We start from the raw sequence: 24,105 nt of genomic DNA, 5'->3' as shown, positions 1-24,105 counted from the left end.
ATGACGGATTTCAAAATAATATGTGATCCCTGCCGTGCTGCCAGTGCTTCAGCCATCCATCCATTTTCTGTACCGCTTCAAACTTTTCAATTTTAGCTGCCAGTCGATGAGTTTCTTATCGTTCTTTGTTAAATCAGGAAGACGAATATGAACATTTAAAGACACGTTCCATGAACTTTCTGGTAAGACCTGTTGTGAATTCCTTACACATTATTGAGTTCAAAATGTGGTTTAACCTGTTAAGTGACGCCAGTTTAATTATCGGTAGGGGTTCCGGATTGTTCGTGTCGAACGTAAGTGAACGACTGAGAAGGCCAGAGAGTGCGTCTGTCTGTCTGTCTACAGTATATATCCAAACTACTGTAACCTATTTTATCCAATCTATTTATCTAATCAAACCCAAGCTAATATATTATATTGTATTTTATCACATTATTATTAAGTCTAGTTTATTGTCAGAAAAGCACAAAGCTTTTGTAGCAATATGAAAACAATATAAGTTTTTCATCTCAGAGGAAAGGAATATTAAAAACATTTTAGCTAGTCTCTACGTCTATTAAAGTAGAAATGAGTCATTTATAAGGTCACCTTTTGGTGTGAGTAATAGACAACAGTGTTGGAAATTTAGTATTATACAACTACAGAAAAAAGGAACAAAGACAAACTCTTTATCATGCAATAATGTATTTTCTTTTTATAGTCTCTCACCTGCACCTGGTTGACTTCTTTAAAAAAAAAAAAAAACGTTTGTCCATCTATTGAAATGCAGACATTTGCAAACAGTGTTTCATAATGTGTCCCGTCGTAAACTAGCATTTAACTAGATTTAGCGCATGTAGTTATGGCAATTGAAACGACCTGATACTGCCAGCGTTTTTTTTAAACTGAAAATAAACACCCACACTGCAAAAACTCAAAGGCTTAAAAAAATAAGACTCATCACCTTGTTTTCAGACAATTTGCACTTATTTCAAGCTATTTTTTACTTGACATAAGTACACACAAAAAAAACAACAACAAAAAAAAAACAACACCGTATGAACACACCTGGCGGCACGGTCTACCGTTGGTTAGCACATCCGCCTCACAGTTCTGAGGACCTGGGTTCAAATCCGGCCTCGCCTGTGTGGAGTTTGCGTGTTCTCCCAGTGCATGCGTGGGTTTTCTCCAAAAACATGCATGGTGGGTTAATTGAAGACTCTAAATTGCCTATAGGTGTGAATGTGAGTGCGAATGCTTGTTTTTTAATATGTTCCCTGCAATTGGCTGGCGACCAGTTCAGGGTGTACCCCGCAACTCGCCCAGAGTCAGCTGGGATAGGCCCCAGCTCGCCCGCGACCCAAGTGAGGATAAGCGGTACGGAAAATGGATGGATGGATGAACACACCCTATCTTGGCATAAGACACTTCATAGAGACATATCGTATCAGATGCTCTAGGCAAAAACTCTTTTCTGTTAAATTAGCTAGCGATAGCTCCAAGTCCCTAATTATCTTATTAGCTAATAGCTACATAGTATGCACCATTAAAAGTCCCTGCCGAGTCAGTGCTGACACATAACTACAGCAATTCAAGAGGAGGCATTGAAGCATCGCGTGTGGTCAACAGCCATTTCATAGATTGTGTCAGGGTTGTGAATCAAGCACTACGTGGTGATTAGCGTTAACACAGCTGGAAATTTGTATAGCGGTTCTGATCATAGATATGAAGACTAAACGCCAGCGTGCCGTAGCAGCCCCGGCTAACTAACGTGCCTACATGTCAGCCATGTTGGGAAGGTCAAAGGCAATGCACGGACATTGAAATTACACCATAATTTGCTAATTTCTCAACCGATTTTCACAACGTTTACTTTTTTAGTCAATGCCACAGTGTGTGCTATCGCCACAGAACATTTGTTCTTTACAAATATATATATATTTTTCAAATTAATTTGAGGACGAATTCATTGGGTGGGCTAATGCAAGTTTTGGATGAGCTTGAGCCCACCCAAAATAGGTCCGGCCTTGCCACTGGTGAGGAATAGTTGCCCATTCCAATCAAAATCTAAATTAAATCCTTAATCCCAATATTCCAATCGTTAACCCATTGTGACACACACCGACACACGCACACACGCACACATGCACACATGCACACACGCACACACGCACACGGGACGCATACAGCATACCACTTTTAAAAGGCATGTTAGTGCATCCATTAGGCGATGATTAGCAGAGACGGCCACAGGTTTTCCTCCTCATCAGCTGGCCTTTCCAGGGAGTTCCGTTGGCTCCATGCAGACTATTAACAGCACCACAAGGAGGGAGGGCAGCAGCGGCTCCCGCGGTGGCTGCCCTTAGCCACACTACACACGCTTTCATTAGTGTGTGTGAGCTAGATGATTTGCCTCGGGACAACCCACGGGCAAAGTCTTCTGTACTTTCATGGGCTGCACAATGTATTCATGTATTCACACAGTTAAACATAGATGCACACATTTGTGATGGCATCATTAGGTGAATTTGTATTTGGTGTTAAATTGAAGGGGTTACTGAGGTTGGGTGGAACACTTGCACATACATATAGTTGAGAAAGGAACGGGCACATTAGGATTACACAAAAGTTTATTCATGGTTCATCATCACCTCTAGCTTTCATCTATCTATCTATCTATCTATCTATCTATCTATCTATCTATCTATCTATCTATCTATCTATCTATCTATCTATCTGATGTATCTGATGTATCTGTCAATCTGTCTGTCCATTTGTCATCTTATCTAACTGTCCTTCTTTTTAAATTATATAATATAAACTAAAGTACTCAAGTATCATCAAATCATCAATTTATAATCTCTTGAGCAGCATAAATGGTAAAAATGTGACTTCAATGCAATACTAATTTGTGTTATAATGATTTTTGAGTCTTTTTGTGAAAGTTAGTCCAATTCAATCAATCAGCTTTATTTATGGACTTGAGCATAAACAATGTTAAACTACTCGTCACTTTAAACCGCATACACTCCTTGAAGTCTCGGCGCCCTTTGCACAATGGTCATTGCACCGGACTATTGCAATATTAGTCATTCGAACTGCTCTAAGTGCTAGAGGACTCTGTATCTTTTTGCACAATTGTCAAAAAAATAAATAAAAACGTACCGGCATTACCAAATAACTAGCAACCCTTTACTGCTCAGTGACTGTTTTTTTTTTGTCAATGTCTTTCTGTCTCCAAAGTGTTCTGTAAATTGACTGTCTGTTGTCGTACTAGAGCGGCTCCAACTACCGGAGACAAATTCCTTGTGTGTTTTTTGGACGTACTTGGCAAATAAAGATGATTCTGATTCTGATATCATCATATAAATATACAGATAGAAGCATATGATTAATGCTGAAGCATATGTTTTATGCTGTACCACTGTCTATTGTGTAGAACTTCCCCTTATTTTAATCAACAGACTTAATTAAATCATGTAAGATGAATCAATCAATTTGGTAACAGGTGATTTAAATTTTCAAAAATTATTTTGACATGTTAAAATACCAGATATTGTGTGCCAGCCTGATAAAGATCAAATCAATGATGTTAATTGCAAAGGCTGGATGAGTGTTTATTTTGATGCGTGCAGTCGTCCAAAGACGTGTCATTCCTAATCGGGAAAAACAAGATGACGGGACATTCGACACAAAGAGGATTACACTAAATTGAGGCAAATGGTGAATTGACACTGGCGTGTGTAAAATGAGCAAAATGTATGCTTATGATACCTTTTAGGACATGTTAATTAGACCCAGCAATTACATGTACAACATGTGTCATTTACATAAGGGTCATGCTTTGCTAACAAAACACGCTTAAGTCTGACCCATTGACATTTTTATCGTCAAATTATGCACATTGTGCCAATTAAATTAATTAGAGGATTCATTAAGAAATATGGCTCGGGGAGGCGGGTATAATATTTAGTTATGTGATGTAATTTCCCTTCATTGTAAAACCCAATTTGTTTTATAACAGTTTCCAGCCTAATTGTGATGTATGCAATTTGTTTGCACTCCTAATGAAATATGATTAGAATTAGTGGCTATACAGCTTGACAGATGTTCCCCCCAACAGGCAGACCTTTGCACAATTAACTTCAAATCAATTGCATGCCCTGCTGTTTCTGTTTGTGCTCAAAGTGAGAAAATATTCCTCGCCGTATGCGTGTAAGGGAATGCCGAATACTTCCAATGAGCAATTATCTACAATTTGGGACAATAATGCAAACCACACAACCAAATTTGAGCCATTAAATTCATCGCGACCTATGTGCAAGCGAGTGCGGTCGGCTCACTTATTTTTATTTTCAATTTTAATTGTCCTCTAATGTGCGCTAATGTTATAAATGTCATAAATCTTTTACTGCATCTTTTGAGTATGCAGCAGTGACACATTTAATGTAATTTCCCATCCCTCAATTTATTGGTTGTCATACTAATATTTGATCAGTTCAAACTTAAATTTTTTTTTACAGCCCCATCATTTACATGGCTAACAGGAGGGCACACAAATATACTATCAATTGAGTTATACTGACCATTTCCCCACGAGATGGCGCTTTAGTTCTGTTTCGGTTTTATCAAGCTGCAGTTTGGCCTATATGGTCTCATAAAGCAACCACATTTCTCTGTAAAGTAGAGGAAAAATTCGAAAGAATCGAGCCTGTATAAGAAGCAACATAAGCCTTTTCTCAAACATAATGCAAATAATGACTATTTTTTAGCTTTTGATTTTTTTTATGTTTTAGTATGAGACACCTAGGCTAGCACCCCAATAATAAACTTACTGGTACTGTTAATTTGAAACTGGATTTTTGATACAGCTCTTGTACTAGACCTCATGAGCTTGTACAGGTGCATCTAATGTTATGGCTGGTGAGTGGCCACATAAATTAACTCCCAATATTAAAAATAACTTGGAACATACACTATGATACTTTACAACACACACAAAAAAAATCTAATTTATTGAGGTGCAGTACGGCGGTATAAAGTCAAAAATCATAAAATACACACCACTACAACCTGCTTCTGTATATTAATATCCTCATAAAATTGGTGGTGTTTTACAGTCATATCTAAGACTAATAACTAAAGTCTGCAATCAGTTTGGAGGAAACAGCTACAGAAATGATACCTTCACCATTCATATTTTTGTGGTTAATTTCAAGAAACTTTGAATTTAAAATAATTAATGTGTAGCCGAATAAAGTAACCAAAATATTCACTATAATATCCTACCTCTGTGGTTATATTATAACCACAGTACTTAGTATATTTAATCAATATAGTATATTTAATCAGTCTATCAAAACTGAGCATTGTTATTGCTGTAAAGGTGGAATGTTTGATACAGCACTTGTATTGGATTTCATTATAATGTGCAGGTGTACTTGGATACATTCTTTATCGTAATATCGGCATAATTTAACTCAGTCTTGTCTTGTTTGTAAGAAAAGAATGTTTTACACAGTAAGCAAAATAGCCGTCTTGTTTAAGACATCCACAGCCTTTGTCGGTTTCCTTTCAGGTGACATGAAGGTGATACTAATTTGGCTCCCACCGGACATGACTTAATGTCCGACATAAAAAATAACTACATAATTTGTCTCCATCCAGAAGGCTGACTTGGCATGGACAGCAGCAGGCCTAAATGTCACCCTGTAATGAATTCTGGCCAAAGGTACACAGTTAGGACAGTGCCCGCTGGCACCTGGGATGCCCACTGGCTAACGTTTTAGCCCACAGCCATTTGGACAAGCCCACTTTGCTTTGTGGATGCTGGCTTACATGATTTGCATCTAAACACTCACAAAAAGTTTCATCATCGTCAAGTTTCGATTCATAGAAGATAATACATCAGAGAACATTTAGTCTTATTCCCATTAAATACATGAAAATCTATGGTGATGAAACAAATCATGTACATAAGTGTCATAAAAACCTCGCTAATGTTTTATCAGAATACAAAAAGCGTGAAGGAATTGCATTGCAGTAGGTTTTTTTACAACCTTTTCGTGGAACCTCAAAGGTCGAACACAATCTCTTGATGCATTATGCTGCTCAACCTCCAATTAGGTTTTTTTTGGTGGGGGGGCCTCTCTCCGGGTACTGTGGCTTCCTCCCACATTCTAAAAACAGACTAGTTAAAGACTAAATCGTCCATCGGTGTGAATGTCTGTGAATGTCGGTTGACTGGTGACCAGTCCAGGGTGTACCTCACCTCTCGCCCAAAGTCAGCTGGGAGAGGCGCCAACCCACCAGTGAGTGTATTAAAGATTCATGCTATAGAAAATGGATAGACAGAAAACTTAAAACATCGGAACACTGTCGGAACTTTGATAACAAGTGAACTCATACAGGAACAACTCTGAGTGTACATCCTCACTTTTTTTATACCACCTTTCTCTAACCTTTGTGGAAATGTCATAGGTTCAAGGTGAGATGAAAAGTTCCTTCTTTTGGACATAGGAAAATACAGCACTGTTTACAATGAATTGGACCCCACTTTTCACTGACGTCATTGTGCGACAGCGAGTATTGTATTGCTGATGTAAGTCTCTAGCGTGAAACTGCAGTAAACTTCGTCGGTGGCCTGTGGCTTTAAATATTGCTGCCATAAAGAATTATGGGTCACAAATATCTCCTTTCTTTTTGTAAAGGTTGGTCAGGAGTAACCTATGCAAAAGGTAGGTTAAAGGTTGCACTGAGGCACCCTTCTGAAGCATTTTTACAATTCAAACAACCCTTCCTCCCAGTACTTCCCGGTCATCTTGCTGGGATAGGAAAGGAAAGGAAAGTTCCCTAAGCATAAACCAGAAACCGAAGAGGCCCATAGAATGAAAAAGTTTTAGGCCACCTCTAGCTTTTTTGGTTTAATTAATGCCAAGGAGAAACAATTCAATTGTCGTGGGGATCTGGATTAAGCTGCAGATAAGGGAAAGTATTTATTTTCAGTTAGTGTGACATGAATAGAACAGGACCAAGAAGAGGACATAGAATCATAATGTCACCACTCTTCTACTAGTCATATGCTCCATGCTGGAAAGTAACCTGCTTACTCACAAACAAATGCACAAACGACAAAGAGCTGGTTTTGGCCCGAAACCTCCAATGTCCAAATTGGCTCAATTTAATATTTGTTCCCTAATCGTTATTGACCAATATAATTTTTTGAAAATGTCGCGCTCGCTTTGATGATGCAATGTTAATGGCTCAACAAATCGCCCAAATGGCTTTTTGGGGTTTCGTGAAAAGTGATGGTTTTGGAGATGGTTTCCGCCCGACACCAGCAAAAACACGACACTTGTTAACAGTTGAGCCTTGGCAGAGGTCTGTTCTGTACTGAGTGAGATTCTATTTGTAGACTTGTTGACTGAGCTGTCACTCGTGAAAATAATTGCGGAACCCTGCACACTGTACTGTTCAGTCGGGTGAGGCCCCATTGCTTAGTGTGCGGCAGCTTTAAGCAGTTTAATTGGCGGAAATGGTTACCTTCATGGCTGGCCAGTTCCTTCAGCACCGAAGCATTATAGCGATCCATTATTAACTAAACAGGCTGACACAAACGTAGGTTATCTAACCAAACTATTTTGAATTGTTAATGTCTAAAAAGCATCCAGTCTTTCAATCTTGAGCCAACATAATGCCGCACGTCTCCTGCAGAGTGAGGGAAGAGGTGGAGTTTTACAACACTTCTCAGACAGTTGAGTGGTCAAGAGACTTAATAGATTTCCTCTCACGTTTCAACACTTTGAATTGGTTAATTATGTGTAAAAATAACAGACTTCGTGGGGACATACCAGGAGTATCGATTTGTGAAGAAATAGGAAATTGACCATATTTGGACGTACAAGGTTTCCGCTCGACAGCGGCGGTATGGTCACTACAGAATTGCTAAAACCTCATTTTTAAAGACCATGAAATATCACACCTGTACGTGCACCTAACCTGTGAACTGCCACAAATTTCCAAGTGCCCAGGGTAAAAAAGAATAGGGGGTGGATCTGGATAAAGTTTCGGATCAAGAAACATTTTTTACTCTCATTCACAGTTTGTTTCAGTTTGTAAAAATCACTTAAGCAGTGTTTGTTTTACACCAGCACATTTCACAAAGAAACACAATACTGTGAAAGCGCTTAACTTTCTACAGGCACAATTTAAGATTCTGCTTCTGTATTCGATATCCATGTGCAGGCTGGGCTTTGAGTTTCATATAGTTAGTATTGTTAGAAAGGATCACCTTGATTGTGAAATGACTTATGTAAAGAAACCTGGCTCCTTTTGTTTGACTGCTCTGAGACAAATTGGCAACATGCTGGCTTTATTATCTTAGAAAGGCACAGGAGATGAGGCAACATTATATCGGAATTAACTTCCCATTTCCTGCTGAACGGAATCAATTTCAGCCCTTTATGTTACTTTGCATCTGCCTTTTGTCTTGTTGCCCAATCTTTCCTGTGTTTCTCTCATTCATCTGTTTTGCCCTTTCCTTGATCTGATAACATTAAACATATAATTAAGTCATAAAGGATGGGGACTGATGAGTGTAGCAGATGGTAATTGCGTCCTACATTTGAATGAAATGATATGCATTGCTACAATTTACAGCCTTCACCTCATATTTTATTCAGCAACCTTTTATCTCTTTTCCTGCAGAATTATTCCGCAATAAATTTAGACATCTTATCAATAGCCGGCGTGATAGTGGCAGGAATGTGGAAGAAATGAGGCTGCGCTGCTTTTGCGCTATTTAAAATAATTTTACATAATAAAGGAGCTAACAGAGCTGCTCTATCACTGTAGTGCGGCTGCTCTTCCTATTTCGAGTAAGGTCCTGTTGGTGGGACGAAATGCCAAAAGGACATTCAGAAACGTGATCAGATTAGCTGCAAGTTAAACAAACTTCACAGCACACTGCAAGTTTTGTACACTTAATACAGTATGTTGATCTTGAGGGTAACAGGGATTCATGTATTGTCTTTTTAGTTTATTTGAGTAGGAAATCAAACTAAAAGTTAAACAGTTCAAAAGTTATAGGTGCATTGAAAAAAATTACACTATCATAAATAAGTTCATTTATTTCTGTAATTCACTTCATAGAGTGCAACTAAAAAATAAGAGGCTCATTAAACATATAAGAAAATATGAAAACAATTCCTGTTGAAGATTGTTTTTTTTTTAATGTAATATTCTAATTTCTCAGCTAGGGTGTTAGTGTTATTAAATAACAAATCATGACGTGATTTTAAGATAAACAAAATGTATTTCTATTTTCTAATAATTTGAATACACAATTGAATGCCCCGGAGGATGTACAATTGGAAATTTCACCTGTTAAACCATTTTCGATAGCATTTGTCCTAATCAGGGTCGAGAGTGAGCTAGACTTTGAGCGAGATCTCAGCTGACTTTGAGCGAGAGGTGGGTACACCCTGTACTGGTCGCTATCCAGTCGCAGGGCATATATATAAGACAAAAAAAGCGTTCTACACTCACGTTCACTCTCACGGACAATTCAGAGTCTTACATGAACCTATCATGTACTGTATGTTTTTGGAGGGTGGGAAGATGTCCCCAGAGAAAGTCCACACAAGCGCGGAGAGAACATGCAAACTCCACACAGGAAAGCGAGATTTGAACCCTGCTGTTCAGACCGGTGAGTCAGACGTGCTCACCACCACTGATCCACTGTGCTGCCCCACAATTTCAAATTCGATCAATCAATATGAAAAATTAGAATTTGAAAGTCAAGCCTGTAAAGTTCAACAAAAATGCTTTTTTAATGTTTTTTTTAAAATGTGTTTTTATGATATCACATTGACTCCGCTCATCTACAAACAACACCTGATTAATTGCCTCGTCAAATGCAGCCGTTGGGGCGAAAGTTTTCTTGTCACAAAAGAATTCACACTCAAGACTTTGATTGAAAATAGATTGTTTAAATGAATCACATTTGCAAACCTGTCACTCTTTGTGCTTAGTGAGCTGTTTGTCCATACATTTGCCTCCTGTGGCCTGTGCGACTTGGTTTGTAGTATCACTTGGCTTGCACTGGCTGTGGGTCCTGTAAGCAAAATGTTTCCACAGCTAACTCGGTACCTTCTTAACAATGAGCGTGAAAATGTGTGGCCATTTCAAACACAACTTTGGGGACAAAGGCACAATGTGGCTGCAGAGTAAACGCACAGACTGTGGCATGAACAACAACCGATACCAATCAGCTAAAAGTTACGTGATGAGCCTCAATTTTCAAATCACATTATCTGATCGGGACAACTCTGCTGATAAGGTTGACAACAAATCAGCGTTTGAAGGATTGTGTTGGACCTCAGATTTTCTTTTTTTTTTTAATTTATTTTTTTACTAATTTTTGTTACTCATTTAAATAAATACCCTTTCGGCTTCATGACACAGAAAAGTACATTGACATTATCCTTATCAAAACCCCCTTGACCTTCATAATTGGTGTGTGTTCATCTGATTACTGTTGCTCTGGGTGGCACATATACACGGACATTTGAGACGACTCTATGCACCTGGACTAGGTTGTTCTGCTGTAAGTACTTCCTAGTAATTGACATTTGTCTTAAGACGCTGCACTTGGGCCTGCTAGTTTCAGCACTTTTACAGCCAGCCGTTGATACATTTCCTACTCGTCGACTCATTCCTGCCTCCTTGTTTTAGTAAACTTTCCTCCTGTGATAGTAGTGCCAGAAGGAGCTTTTTGTTCCATTCACACGCCCTCCTCTCTCGCCGGTCCCTGGTGATGTGCTGTACTCCAGTGATATTTGAGAATTGCTTTCCGGGGCGATATAGGTATAATTCTCATGTTCCCCCCCGACCTGCCAAGTGCACTTGGCGGGTGCCAGCTGGAAGGCTTTCACATGCGTGCTTGTGTGGGGCGGGGATAGATTGGGTTTGGGGGGTAGGTATTAAGAGGGGCAGAAAAGACCAGGCCAAGTATACAGTACATAATCAAGTGTCTGTAGACCTTGAAGGTGTTACCCAAGTGCTTTCCGCGTCTCAATACTGCATACACTTAGTGTTTAGTCATGATGCAGGTCCATTACCTTCAAGTAGAAGTGCTTATGTTTAGTCGACTGTATTTACAGCGCGTGAAGCTTGAAAGGAATCTACCCGGGGTGACTCGGCTCTATTTATTGACGCCTTCCCTGTTTCCACTTGCTGGTAATAGACTGGAAAACTCGAGATAATGCGTTTGATCGATCAACGCGAACAAATTTCATTTGTTCGGATCAATAACAGTTTACAGCTGACTGAGCCCGAAAGAAGAACATTCATTTGAGCCTTTTGATTGAGGCTGTCTGTGAGAGGCACCCCAAGATTGGACCCTTCTCTTCTGCTATTGCCAGTAATCTGCGTTTAAAACTAATACCACATGGCTGAAGGCTGCAAACAGTCTGATATCCAGTGTCTGTTTTTCAATTCCTTGTAATATGAATTAGAATGAAGGGGAATAATAACAATTCCCTTTCATTTTTCCACTGGTCTCCATTTTCCCATTTGAGAGTATACAATAATCATTTTATTTTATTTATTTTTTTGTTCAGCAGTGCGATCTGTATTATGTTTTCACAGTGCTTGAAACGTAGCAGAGCGATGCGGAGCCACGGCGGGGTTAAGAGGAAATTAACTGACTTGCAGAAGAAAGACGTTTCCACCACACAACCTTTTGCACTTTCCTCCATGTTTCAGCTTTTCATGATCATGCTCCGCGGAACGCCCTGCAGACATGTGAGCCCGCGCTCCCTGCCTGCCGCGGTGTTCCCGGCCTGGCTGCCACCTTCTGCACACACAGACAAAAACAGTATGAGATGGGGAGTCCACATGGATAAACATTTACCATGGTAGGTGTTGCTTCAGGCAAGGGCTGTTTGGTGGGGGTCGAGGACATGGGGGTTTACTGTGTATGCACCGGTGCTATGGCAAAAACATTCTCATAGAGGTGAATTTACTCTTACTCTAGTATGGAGGGCAAACATTATTGTGCCTCACCTCATTTTTACATACACTTTTGACATATGTGACCTTAGACTGAAGTAAAGCGAGACCCCTGAATCTTATTTCAAGACAATTTTGGACAAGTCTACCAACTTTGTGGGAACTGTTTGGGGAAGCCTTTTTTCTTTTTCAATGTCCATAAAGGCATGCTTAGACAGTGTTGTACCTGAACAAGTTTAATGAATGAAAGTTCACGAGCTAGTTCGTATTTTGTGCGAACGTGAACTGAACTTAGTTCATTTCTGCCTGATGAACGTAATTGAGAGCGCCCTCATTCTGGCGTTTAAGAATGGTTTTTGAACGAAAGTTTATTTTCATTCAAGAGTACCAGGTTTTGTTAGGGACTTCCAGGTCAAACTCGTCTGAACAGACTATAAGGAGCGGATATTCGCTATATTTGGCAACCGATTCAGTGCAAGCACGGCCGCCATTCATGGCAAACGCGTCAGCTGCGTGAGAACGTGAGGTGCGTTCAGGGACCTTGCGTAAATGGGAGTGAATGTCTTCTTCGGTGGTTCTTTTGTAAATCAGTACATAATTGTAAAAATTGATGACTACAAACATTTTTATTTGTATCAGAATGCTTTAGTTAAAACTGTACAATCACACTGTCATGATATGGAATTTATTTTGTTTTGTAATATAAGTATAAATAAAAAAAAATAATAATTGTTATATAGCCAGAGCTGCGAGGCATGCAAAGTTATCAATCTCCTTTCACAATCGTTCCTGTCATACTGTCATTGCGTGTTTTTCTTTGCACACTAAGGACAACAGTCGTGTTTTTGTTTTAATTCCTCTTTTAAGAAAATACCATTCAAGCAACACATTTTTCCTTATTTTTGAGATTGTAGGGTGAAAACTGCAGCTGGCTACTAGTGTGGACTGAATAGGAAGCAACAATGCAATGCGAGTATTTTCAGGGGAATAGCCCATCAGCAACCAGAGGTGGGTAGAGTAGCCAAATATTGTACTCAAGAGTACTCTTACCTTAGAATAAAAGTAAGAAAGGTAAGAGTAAAAAGTAGTCACCCCAAATATTTACTTGAGTAAGAGTAAGAAAGTACTCAGTCAAAAACCTGCTCAAGTAAAGATTAACTCGTGAGTAACTTGTGATTTAAAATAAAATAAAAATCAGAGCATGAATGTCAAATAAAATTAAAAATAATAATATATGGGTATCCACACACACCTGCCACTATTTACATTTTAAACTACCCAAAAACCAACAACACATGCATTGGGCCCTACAGAAACATTATTTGCTTTATTCACTTACAGTAAAGGACTTCATGAAGAAGCTTGAAAGCTTGACTGTCCAAGTTTGGGCAGTCACAATTTAAGAGTTGCATGACAAAGCTGTTGTTTTTCAGAATCTGTAAAATAAACACTCACGCGGCTGTTTTTTCTTTTCCCTAAACCCATGAAGGGTTTGTGTGCGGTCATGTGACTGCCTTGTGCCTTCTGATTGGTGAATTGGAGTCAAATGACACTAGTGATCATGTTGGATCGGCCACAACGGCGCCCTATCCGGAAGTCGATGATGAAGTCTAAAAATAAATCGTGCTCGCACTAATGGATAAATAAAAGTAGCGAGCGGAGTGTTGATCATTGTAACGGAGTAAAAGTATTGATTGTTCTTCACATAAATACAAAATTTTGCTGGATATGTTTGGTGTGAAAGAACATGAGAGCAATAACTTCATTAACCCCATGAAGCACCTTTGGGATAAACTAGAACAGAAATAGTGAGCCACATCGTCTCTCAGGTACAACATCAGTGACCTCACAAATGTTCTTTTGGATAAATGAACACAAATTCTACAAAAACAAAAAAAATATTTCTCCAGAGACAAACTTAAAGATGCTTTAAAGGGAGTTTAGAGATACTCTTATGTTTCCAAATACATCATACATTTTTGAAAATAATTGCTGAAAATATAAACTATGTATACAGTATGTCGATATACTGTAGATAAAGGGTAAACTGTTTTTCACTATTTCAGTTTTCCTGATTATTTATTTTTTTGACACTGCCAAAATGGTGTTTAGTGACACACTTTAGAGTCCGCCCACTATATAAGAACTTGAGCGCTTTCATCCGGATCAGCGGATATCTGGCGCAATTAGCTAGCTAGCTATGCCGACACCCGGAAAATGCATCTTCCCTTCAGATAGTCTGCTTGCGTGGCCTCGTTTGCAGCCGTGAGAGTGTGCACACGGAGAGTAAAGACGGAAAAGCAAGGAGGGGGAAATAGTCCGACGTGGAAGCCAGTGTGTGAACAGGGGCTTCGCACTGGCCTGGCCTCGTTGATGTGGCGTGGAAAAGCCCCATGATGATCTGGTGGGATATAGTCCGGCTTTAAACGGATATGTTTTTGATAACTACAAACATGTAGTTATGTGTAGGCATAAGAAATATGCTAGATGAGGTAGCATCCATTTTTTTCCAGGTCGCAGTAGTGGTCTTTGATTGACAGTTGACATTTGAGCGGGGCATGGTTTCAGCACATTTAGCGGACATGCCGACAGCTAAGAGCTGAGGCAACGGCTTGATTCCTTATGATTTTGAAGCCTCATTTAGTTATTTTATATACTTTTTAAATTTTTTTTATTTGGAGAACCACATATTTTTTGGGGTGGAATTTGGTGCCAAAATTATGAGAACCGTTAATTATAGCAATAGCTACGCAAACACTATAATGTTCCCACTCCAGAACTTGTCTCTCAGCACTCTTCTCAGGGGGAGTAGTAGTCTTTTTCATTTAGGTTCAGCATTTGGCTGGTGACCAGTCCAGAATGTGACCCACCCCTTCCCCAAAGTCTGCTAGGATAGGCTCCAGGGAAGGGGAAGTGCTATAGAAAATCGATGGATGCACTTCATTTTATTTTACAATAATGAACTCGTCTTAGACGGCAGTAAGGGACGTTAAAATGATATTTAAAACATTGCCATTTTTTAACTAGAGCAGCTTTGAATGTTCCACCGTATTGTAGTAAGTCTCTTGAAAAAGTGACAGCTGCAAACACATCACATCCGCTGAAATGATCACACGCTTTAGCTACAGGCTGCAATAATGACTAGTTTTCCATAGAGCTTAAGCATTGTAACTTCCTTGCTATAGAGCTCCAATGTTCCACATTAATAAGCCACTGGTTGACAAGTGATAAAGTACTGTTTATCAGGACACAACGCAAGAGCACTAAGTTCATGTTGCATTGCAGGCCTCAAATAAATGCTTTATTATTGTTGTCTGAGGGACGTTGGAAAAATAAATATCTCTGTACACAGTTGTTAAATTGGCTCTGTCTGAAAGCACACATTAATATTCTAGATGAATTTAAGATGTGAAACTTAAAATGAGCAGGAAGGTGAGGATGTGCTCACAGTCTGTAATCATCTTGTGAAATAAATGTTTCTGAGAAAGCGTCAATCCAAATCCAATTATTATTCAGATTCTTTGATACAGCTTTTGTATCAGATCTGTAGTCTGCCTTATGAAGCGACTGGTGTAGTGTACTGCAATAATGGTACCTCTGACCCGACCGTACCAGTAGGCAAAAGGCACTGCCTTGTCTAGGAGGACAATACAATAAGTACGCGGGTTTAAATTTGGCACAGGTTAGGCCGAGGCATGAGATGCATATTGTTTGTGTTCATTTGAATAAGGACAAATGTCAGATTTCCATGGCTGCGGGCAGCCTGCATGTTAGATGATCAACTCTTTTGGGCCCCTGGACGTGGGGTCATCAGTCGCGCTTCCAGGTCACTGTCACTGCATGCCAGTTTGGGGCCATAATTGACCTTTTGACAGAGCGCAAGGAGACAGCCTTTCTCCCAGGGCAGGAATAATCACTTTGGATTTACTGGCGGCTGTGCGCATTTCAGCTAATTAAAATGTTTGTTTTCATTAAAAAACAGGTTTGTGATTTTTAAAAAGAACATTTTTATCCTCAAAGTATAAAATCACAAAATGCAGACAACAGAATATAAGATGGTTCATTTAAGTGGTCATGCCAGGTAGGGTTTTGCAAACAAATAGACATTTTATTAAAACACAAATGTTCTATTATTAAAGCTAGAAATGTTGCTTAAAAACATGACTGACCCATGCTGTTTTAAAAAAATAAATATCTTTTCCTGCCTTAAAGCAAGTAAGGCAGTCATTTATTTTTATGTGTTCACTTAATATCTTTATTATGTGTGAACAAATGAGTCAGTACTTCTCAGGGCGTACTGTAAATGTGCCATCATTCGCCATTGTCCTCGTGTGTGTGATGTGTGTGTGTGTGTGTGTGTGTGTGTGTGTGTGTGTGTGTGGCTGCAGATAAAGGTTGAGCACAGCCCCGTATCCCACAAGCCCTTGAGCTCCCTAAGGCTCCTTTCGGGTGCAGGATCTCCAAAGAAGCGTGCGTTCACCCTTCACTGTGCTCGTTATTCCCCACAACATTGCACCCAGGGCCATGTCTCCCTCTTCATAGCCCTTAACATTAACTTTCATCCACACCATGTACTCTGTTTAGATGGAACATTGTTCTTCTCATCTCCCGCCACTCTTTTCTAATGCTATTAAATGTATCATAATTTTATCCCAAACCCAATTCAATTTTTCTGTAGCAGAAATATGTCTGTAACCTGCTACTAAATATGTATACTGTTTATAATAAAATCACTAGTTTTACCATCAAGATATACTGTAATCTCATTGGTCACAATATAATGAGGTAGACCTGAACAATCTTATGTTCCAAATGTGATGTCTTTACACCAGTGATTTCCAACCTTTATGGAGCCAAGGCACTTATTTTACAATTGAAAAATCTCACGGCACACCAACAAACAAAAATGTCACAAAAAGTGGATACATTAATTACAGTATGTACTTCCTGCCATCTAATAGAAGAGCATTTATTTGTTCTGTCTGTCATTATGCCTCATTGGCATAAATAGATGAACAAAGATACATTATTTCTTATTAAATCAAGAATTCTTGAGCAATTATGTAAAATTGTATAATTTTCCACAGCACACCTGAAGAGCACTCACGGCACACTAATGTGCCCCGGCACAGTGGTTCAGAATCACTGCTTTACATAGACAAGTAGAGTGCAACCTCAGCCAAGGCCAAACTGCTAATAAACAGATTTTTTCCCCCAATAGAATATACAGTGGTGTCTGGGCTTCATCCATTCATCTTCCGTTCCACTTATCCTCACTAGGGTGCTGGAGCCTATCCCATCTATCTTCGGGCAAGTTTTTGGGATGTGGAAACCGGAGTACCCGGAGAAAACCCACACAAGCACCGGGAGAACATGCAAACTCCACACAGGCGGGGCTGGGATTTGAACACTGGTCCTCAGAACTGTGAGGCGGATGTGCTCACCAGTCATCCGCCATGTGTGGGCTTAGGAGTTGAATTTGTTCTGTGACCAGGCTTGTAACTCAAAACAGTCAAAGTTGAAAATCATGATGCCCCATTAAAATGAATGGAAATGCCATTAATTCGTTCCAACCCCAGATTGTACTCCTTCTGCTGTGCGCACCTTGGCCATCTGGGGGCAGTATAATACAGACAGTGACACACGTGAAGAAGAGTTTTACACAGTATGCTGCTGTAATATTAGTTTTGTTCCCCAAAGGATAAAGAATGTATGCCTATGTGTACTCTTATATTGCCTGTCTACATGTTTTGCTCCACTGTTTGTGTTCAAATTTCTGTCCCTTAAACAATTATAACACCACGACTATCGATGCTTTTCGTTCGCCCATCTACAGCATTTTGCATTGTTTGTTAGTAATAAGGGCTTTCCTGAGGCAAAGCTACAGTATGTGGTTGTTTGAAATACACTTGTAATTCTCTTAATTTTACATGTACTTTGACAGTAAACGTCAACTGAAGATGGCATTAAATTAAAGATGGCATTTTTGAAGAATCCAAACTGCTGCTTGTTGTGAATTGATTACACTGCCACCATACAGCGCTCATGTAACTCCAATATTTGCTCCCAAAGCACTCAATTTAATTACACTGGTCAACAAACAAAACATTACCACTTATCTTCACACAATCAGGCGCCATTTTGATTCCTCTGAAAGGGGTTTTAATTTATCTGTACATTTTTTTTCTAGTGTCAATCAATACTAAACATTTAAGTCTTTGCAAAGGCATATCTTTTTACACTGTTGATTCTCATGAGATTTTAGGTGTACTTAATATTGTTACATTTATAGTAAATCCATTCACATGAGTTGGGGGTGCGTATAGAAAACTGATTACATCATCTTGAATGGGATCTTGAGAGTATTTAGAAAGGGGGGGGAAAAAAAAAAAAACCCACTGTAGCAATGCCAAGGGCCATGCCTTTGAGTCGGGGGTATTACATTATTAATTAAAATACAAGTCGCCTTGTTGCCCATGGGTGTACAATGTAACACACTTGATTGAATCAGCTAGTGGCAGCCTGCTGCAATGGGTGTTTTGTGCTGGAAGGGATGAGAGGAATTTGGGGGTGCATTACACTACACACGCCCGCGTTTGGAGGAATGGTGTGGAACACTCATTGAAAGCTATGCGCAGGAATGTATGGTGGATTTAAAGTGCAGGGCAGTAAAAGGATTAATCAGGGTACCTTTTTATCCACGTCATTGGACAATTACTGTACACCACCCTTATCCTCATATGAATATTAAAAATACATCTTTTTATGTTCACCCTTCACCAAGTTTGTTGTTTTGTTTCTTGTGAAACGTCTTGTAAACATAATTTTATTGTATCACCTTGTTTTTTAAATGCTTTTTTTTTTTTAAAAAAGGATGTCTTGGTTAGAATCCTATTCTTTCATCTCATCATTTCAGAAAAATCGCGATCGTGGGGCCAAAAGTTATCTTAATCAAATCAAGCAAACTTGACAGTTAATAGTTGTAATGCCAACCCAAATTTGAACAAACGTATTTATTTTATGTTCTCTGAATATGAGGTACACACAGGTTTGGTTGAATTATGAATTATATGGTGTTTAGTTTATTTTGTGATCCCTTTTTCCTGAAGATAGCGCTCATTCCATCCACACCATATTGTAGTTTTTCACTACGGAGTGGAGACAAACTGCAGCAGTCTGTCTTCATCCTCATTAAGGGTCTGTTCACAAAGGTTGTGAATATGTAATCTTTTAATAGCCGCCTTGACAGAGAAAAAGTTAGTCGTGATTCTTTTAGTGCTGGGGTGGGAGTGATGAGGGTTGCAGGAGTGTGTGTGTGTGCATGTGTGTGTGTGTGTGTGTGTGTAGCATTTGGCCATCTCAAGAGACTCAGGTAAATAAAAGAGGAGGAAATACCCCTTCCTCCCTCTCCTCCCTTTGCCTCTGATTCCTCATGACCTCCAGTCGAGGTCTGTTAGACGTAGTCCAGGTCATAGGACACAAGAAATATGAAAGATGGAAATATCAAATCCAGCCCAAGGGTTTTACATTTGCTCCTGTGCTCCAGGTAATCACAGTGTGTAGATCAGCTGGGGCCTTCTCTCCCCCACTCTTGTCTTTGTACAGCCACCACAAGCAAATCATAGGGTTAATTATGTCTTAATGTAGTCCGGCTCCTCATATCCATAACTGCTATGACGAGATTTTGTTAATTAAAAAAAAGTGTTGGAAGGATTGTGTCATCTTTCCGTTAGACGTAGACCTGGATCCATTGTGGAAACAAAGAGTTTGTTGGTATAGCGGCCCGATTGTGCACGACCACGTCTGGCTGTGCGTCACGTGCGACGCGAGGTTGTGAAGTGTATCGAGAGGCACAGCCGAGTGAGTCTGATAGTCTGCGCTCTATTGATAACTCTGCCTGTTTTAAAATCCTGGCACAACAATGCAATTCGAGCCTCGCGTGCTCCACTGATTAACAATACCGCTCACTGGCAGCGTCGGTGTAACGATGACAGACAACAATAAGGGAGTGCTTTGCTCATTGGCTCTTCATTTCTGGTGCCTTTTGATAAGAATATATTAAGTTTATTACTGATTTATCCTGGGTGGTTCGAGGGAATAACTATTTTCAAGCATTGATGTTGTTTATATCTAGCAAAACACTTAGTCAAGGAAGATTTGTAGTTTTCAAAAGGAAGATGAAATGTCTTTTAATGTGCACAAATTGGTGGTGACTCGAATTTAGATTCGAGTGGGCCTGAGAAAGCGATCAAGAATTCAAAATTTTCAAAATAAGACTGCATCTTAGACTATCATATTACTTACTTTATTCTTATAAGAGCTGCTGCATTTACTTGAAAAACATTTTCACGATTTTTTATTTTTTTTAGCCAGCGTTTATGGCCGACGCCATTTTGAGTTACTGCACATTGTTTCTGCGCATCACTCCAACCGAGACGATTGATCGACGTATGCGTCAGTGTAATCGGTGTACCAGGAATTGTGCGCTGACAAAAGGTTCTGCGTTGTTAATTTAAAAAAAAAAAACGTAATTATTTGTTTAAGTAATCACGATTAATGTATTGAAGTCCTCTCTCTATTAAACACACAACATGGAATTCTCTTTGTATAAAGTTTAGTTTTCCTTTAAACTTCAACTGGGAGTAGCCATAAACCGCTTGAAGCAAGCACTTTGATTTTTTGATGAATTGTTCACTATCGGCTGCTTGTTCTGAAGTTAATTGCCACCATCTAATGTTGGTAAGACAAAGAAATCATCCGAGCGATGAGTCATATCTCATAAACTCTTAAGTCAGCTCACCTGTAAGCTAAGGTACCACTGTATCTTCACTCCTTGCTGTTGTTTAGATGAAGCAAAACAGTCAAGGAAGATTTGCTGTTTTGAAAAGGAAGATAAAATGCTTTTTTTCTCCCCCCAGCAGGAACCTACATATCTTCATTCCTGTCTGCACACGCATGCTCGCAGTGTAGTGGTCTTCATTTGTTTTTGTTGCTCGGTGTTTATAGAGCTAGCAGACCGGGCCAGTAGCTGGGAGGTATGGTGGAGTGTAAGCAGTGTTGATGTGGATGGCCCCTGGTCAGAGGCCAGGCCCTGGCTGTTAAAACGCAGCCTCTTTTGTGCGTCAGATCCAGCACTGCCAGTCGTATTCCGCCCCTGTCGCTAGGGGTGGGGAGGCATTTACCCGCCGCATGCATTCATTCATTGCGCTGGCATTGCTTGAAGCAGGGCTAAATGGCATTGTTACAACGTGCCTCTGAGAAGTGTTGACAGGCCCATATGCTAATTTTAATTAATAGAAGGGAGGTGGGTGGAAGTGAGGGTTTTTTATTTACCTCAACTCGGCTGCACCTAGACTGGCAAATATAATTGCGGCAAACTCAAATGAGCTCATTAGGAAATGTATTGAATTTACACATTATTTCCAGTAGTTAGGCTGAGTTATTTTCCCGAAGGAGTCAATTACATACTCATTTGTGACTCAGGTGAATGCTTTTCTGGTGACTTCTTCAACTGCAAAAATCGTACTTGCTGAATAATTTGCAAGACAGCTGCTGTACAGGAATATCTATTGACGTTCATTTGCGTGAGGATTCTACGACGGGGGAAACACACAGACAAGATAACGACCCCCTTTTGTTCGTTTATTCACTTCATTTGATTAACTCTTAACATGTTATTCACTTCTGAATTATTCCGGCGTGTGCTCACGTGTCCTTGGTGAAATTCACTCCAGTTTTTGCTCCCAGCAGTCTTGTTTGCCGTTCAGACGCACATTTTATGAGCAAGCGTATAGTCAGTCAAAAAGTGTGAATGTGAATTTAAGCACAAGCTAAAAGAAGTCAGGGTTCAGTATCACACAAGTCTATACCTACCTGAACCATCATTTTTTTGTTTCCCTGGACAGTGCAGAAAGTGTGTGATGGATTTTCAGGACTATACTCAAGTTCTGAGTTGTTGAAAAGAACTTGTTTGGGTCTTGCTATGATTGCGAAGGAATAACTAGTCCAAACGTTAGTGTACGATTGGCACGTTCTTTAAAGGCAGTTTAACATCATTCTTGAACTTGTTCATGTGATAACTTGACTTTACTAGTGGTAGTAGGACAAATTAGTAAACACAAAAATAATAATAATAATTTGGGAAATTGTCATAATATCATATTCTTGGAATAAAGTTTTATTGTTGAAAAACTCTGCGATTGGCTGGCGACCAGTTCAGCGTCTCAGATAGCTGGTATAGGCTCCAGGACACCTGCGACCCTTGTGAGGATAAGCGGAACGGAAGATGAATGAATGAATGTTGAAAAACTTGCTTTCATTAGCATCTCCTGCCATCTGAATTACTGAATCACATTGCAATGACTTAAGAGTTTGCTTCATTCGTGGCCAAGCCCGTACCACAGTTTACTTGTGCAGTTGTGTTTTGAGATATGAGCCGTTGCTTTACACAGACGAGGCCGGATTTGAACCCTGGTCCTCAGAAGTGTGAGGCAGATGTGCTCACCAGTCGCCCACAGTTCCACCTTTACGTATATCATAACATATATATAAATAATGATATACGTGTATTTATGCACTTATGTCTGAAGACTATTTAATTTTATTTTTTTTCAAGTTCAGCTTCAGCGGCATGGTGGCAGACCGGTTAGAGCGTCTGCCTCACAGTTCTGAGGACCGGGGTTCAATCCCCAGCCCCGCCTGTGTGGAGTTTGTATGTTCTCCCCGTGCCTGTGTGAGTTTTCTCCGGGCACTCTGGTTTCCTGCCACATCCCCAAAAACATGCATGGTAGGTTAATTGAAGTCTCTAAATTCCCCCTAGATGTGAATGTGAGTGCGAATGGTTTTTTGTTTATGTGTGCCCTGCAATTGGCTGGCAACCAGTTCAGGGTGTACCCCGCCTCCTGCCCGATGATAGCTGGGATAGGCTCCAGCACTCCCGCGACCCTTGTGAGGAGAAGCGGCTCAGAAAATGGATGGATGGAAGTTAGGCTTCAAACAGTCGTGATCAAACCGTAGTCATGCTCCATTAGCGTAGCATACTTTAGGTCAGCTATCCCTTTTTCTGGTTTTGGTCATGTGACATTCTACATGTCGCGGATGGACCTCACAGAAGAGGAAAAACAAGGAAGGTACCTTAGGTACAGTCGTGTCTTCTGTTTGTACTTTCTGTGTTTGCAGGTTACAAGTAAAAAAAAATTATTACGAAAAAAATAGTACTTAACATTTAAACATTTACATTTTGTTTAGTTTGCCAGTAAACTTAAGCTGAGAGTGGCATTCAACAGCATGAAGCTTCTTTTTTTTTGAAGAAGAAAAATTGTTCACTATGCCAAATTGCTGCTTTTTTTTTTTTAAGTGAGTTAAGTTCACTGCCCGGCACGGTGGCCGACTGGTTAGAGCGTCAGCCTCACAGTTGTGAGGATCCGGGTTCATTCCCTGGCCCCGCCTGTGTGGAGTTTGCATGTTCTCCCCATGCCTGCGTGGGTTTTCTCCGGGCACTCCGGTTTCCTCCCACATCCCAAAAACATGCATTAATTGGAGACTCTAAATTCCCCGTAGGCATGACTGTGAGTGCGACTGGTTGTTTGTTTCTATGTGCCCTGCGATTGGCTGGCAACCAGTTCAGGGTGTACCCCGCCTCCTGCCCGATGACAGCTGGGATAGGCTCCAGCACGCCCGCGACCCTAGTGAGGAGAAGTGGCTCAGAAAATGGATGGATGGATGGATGGAGTTCACTGCCTACATACAGTGCTCATATCTACAATTTTTGCTCGCAATTCAAAGTAAAAAAAATCGACAAATGACGGCTCGTATTTTAAAAAATGTGTCAGTCAGGTCACTCGTATCTCAAGGCACCACCGTAGTCCAGTTTGAGTGCTAATATAGTGCTTGACTTTTCTTACCATTTCCCACACTCGTTCTTATTGTTGTATTGTGGTGCCGGTGTACTATCACGGCTGCTGCCTGTCCTTGCCTCACAGAGTCGTCCAAAGGGGGGTGGGAATGGGCACAGTGTGGCGCTGGCCCTCCGAGCCTCAGCCCAAACACATCTCCTGCACTCAGCTGTAAATACCACCAACAGCTGGTGGCGCACAAGGTAGTCGTGCTTAACAA

At 40.1% G+C, this 24,105-nt stretch overlaps 1 long non-coding RNA gene across 1 annotated transcript; it reads left to right on the top strand.

Annotated features, from left to right (window-relative positions):
* Nucleotides 1–42: 42 nt before the first annotated feature.
* On the top strand, nt 43–17,967 carry LOC133486777 (uncharacterized). Its single transcript, XR_009791122.1, has 3 exons — nt 43–182; nt 269–293; nt 17,272–17,967. It is a non-coding gene; the product is annotated as an uncharacterized LOC133486777 (long non-coding RNA).
* Nucleotides 17,968–24,105: the final 6,138 nt, after the last annotated feature.

This window comes from Phyllopteryx taeniolatus, chromosome 12, assembly GCF_024500385.1.
Source record: "Phyllopteryx taeniolatus isolate TA_2022b chromosome 12, UOR_Ptae_1.2, whole genome shotgun sequence".
Classification (NCBI taxonomy): Eukaryota; Metazoa; Chordata; class Actinopteri; order Syngnathiformes; family Syngnathidae; genus Phyllopteryx; species Phyllopteryx taeniolatus.
This window is presented reverse-complemented; position numbering and strand designations above follow the sequence as displayed.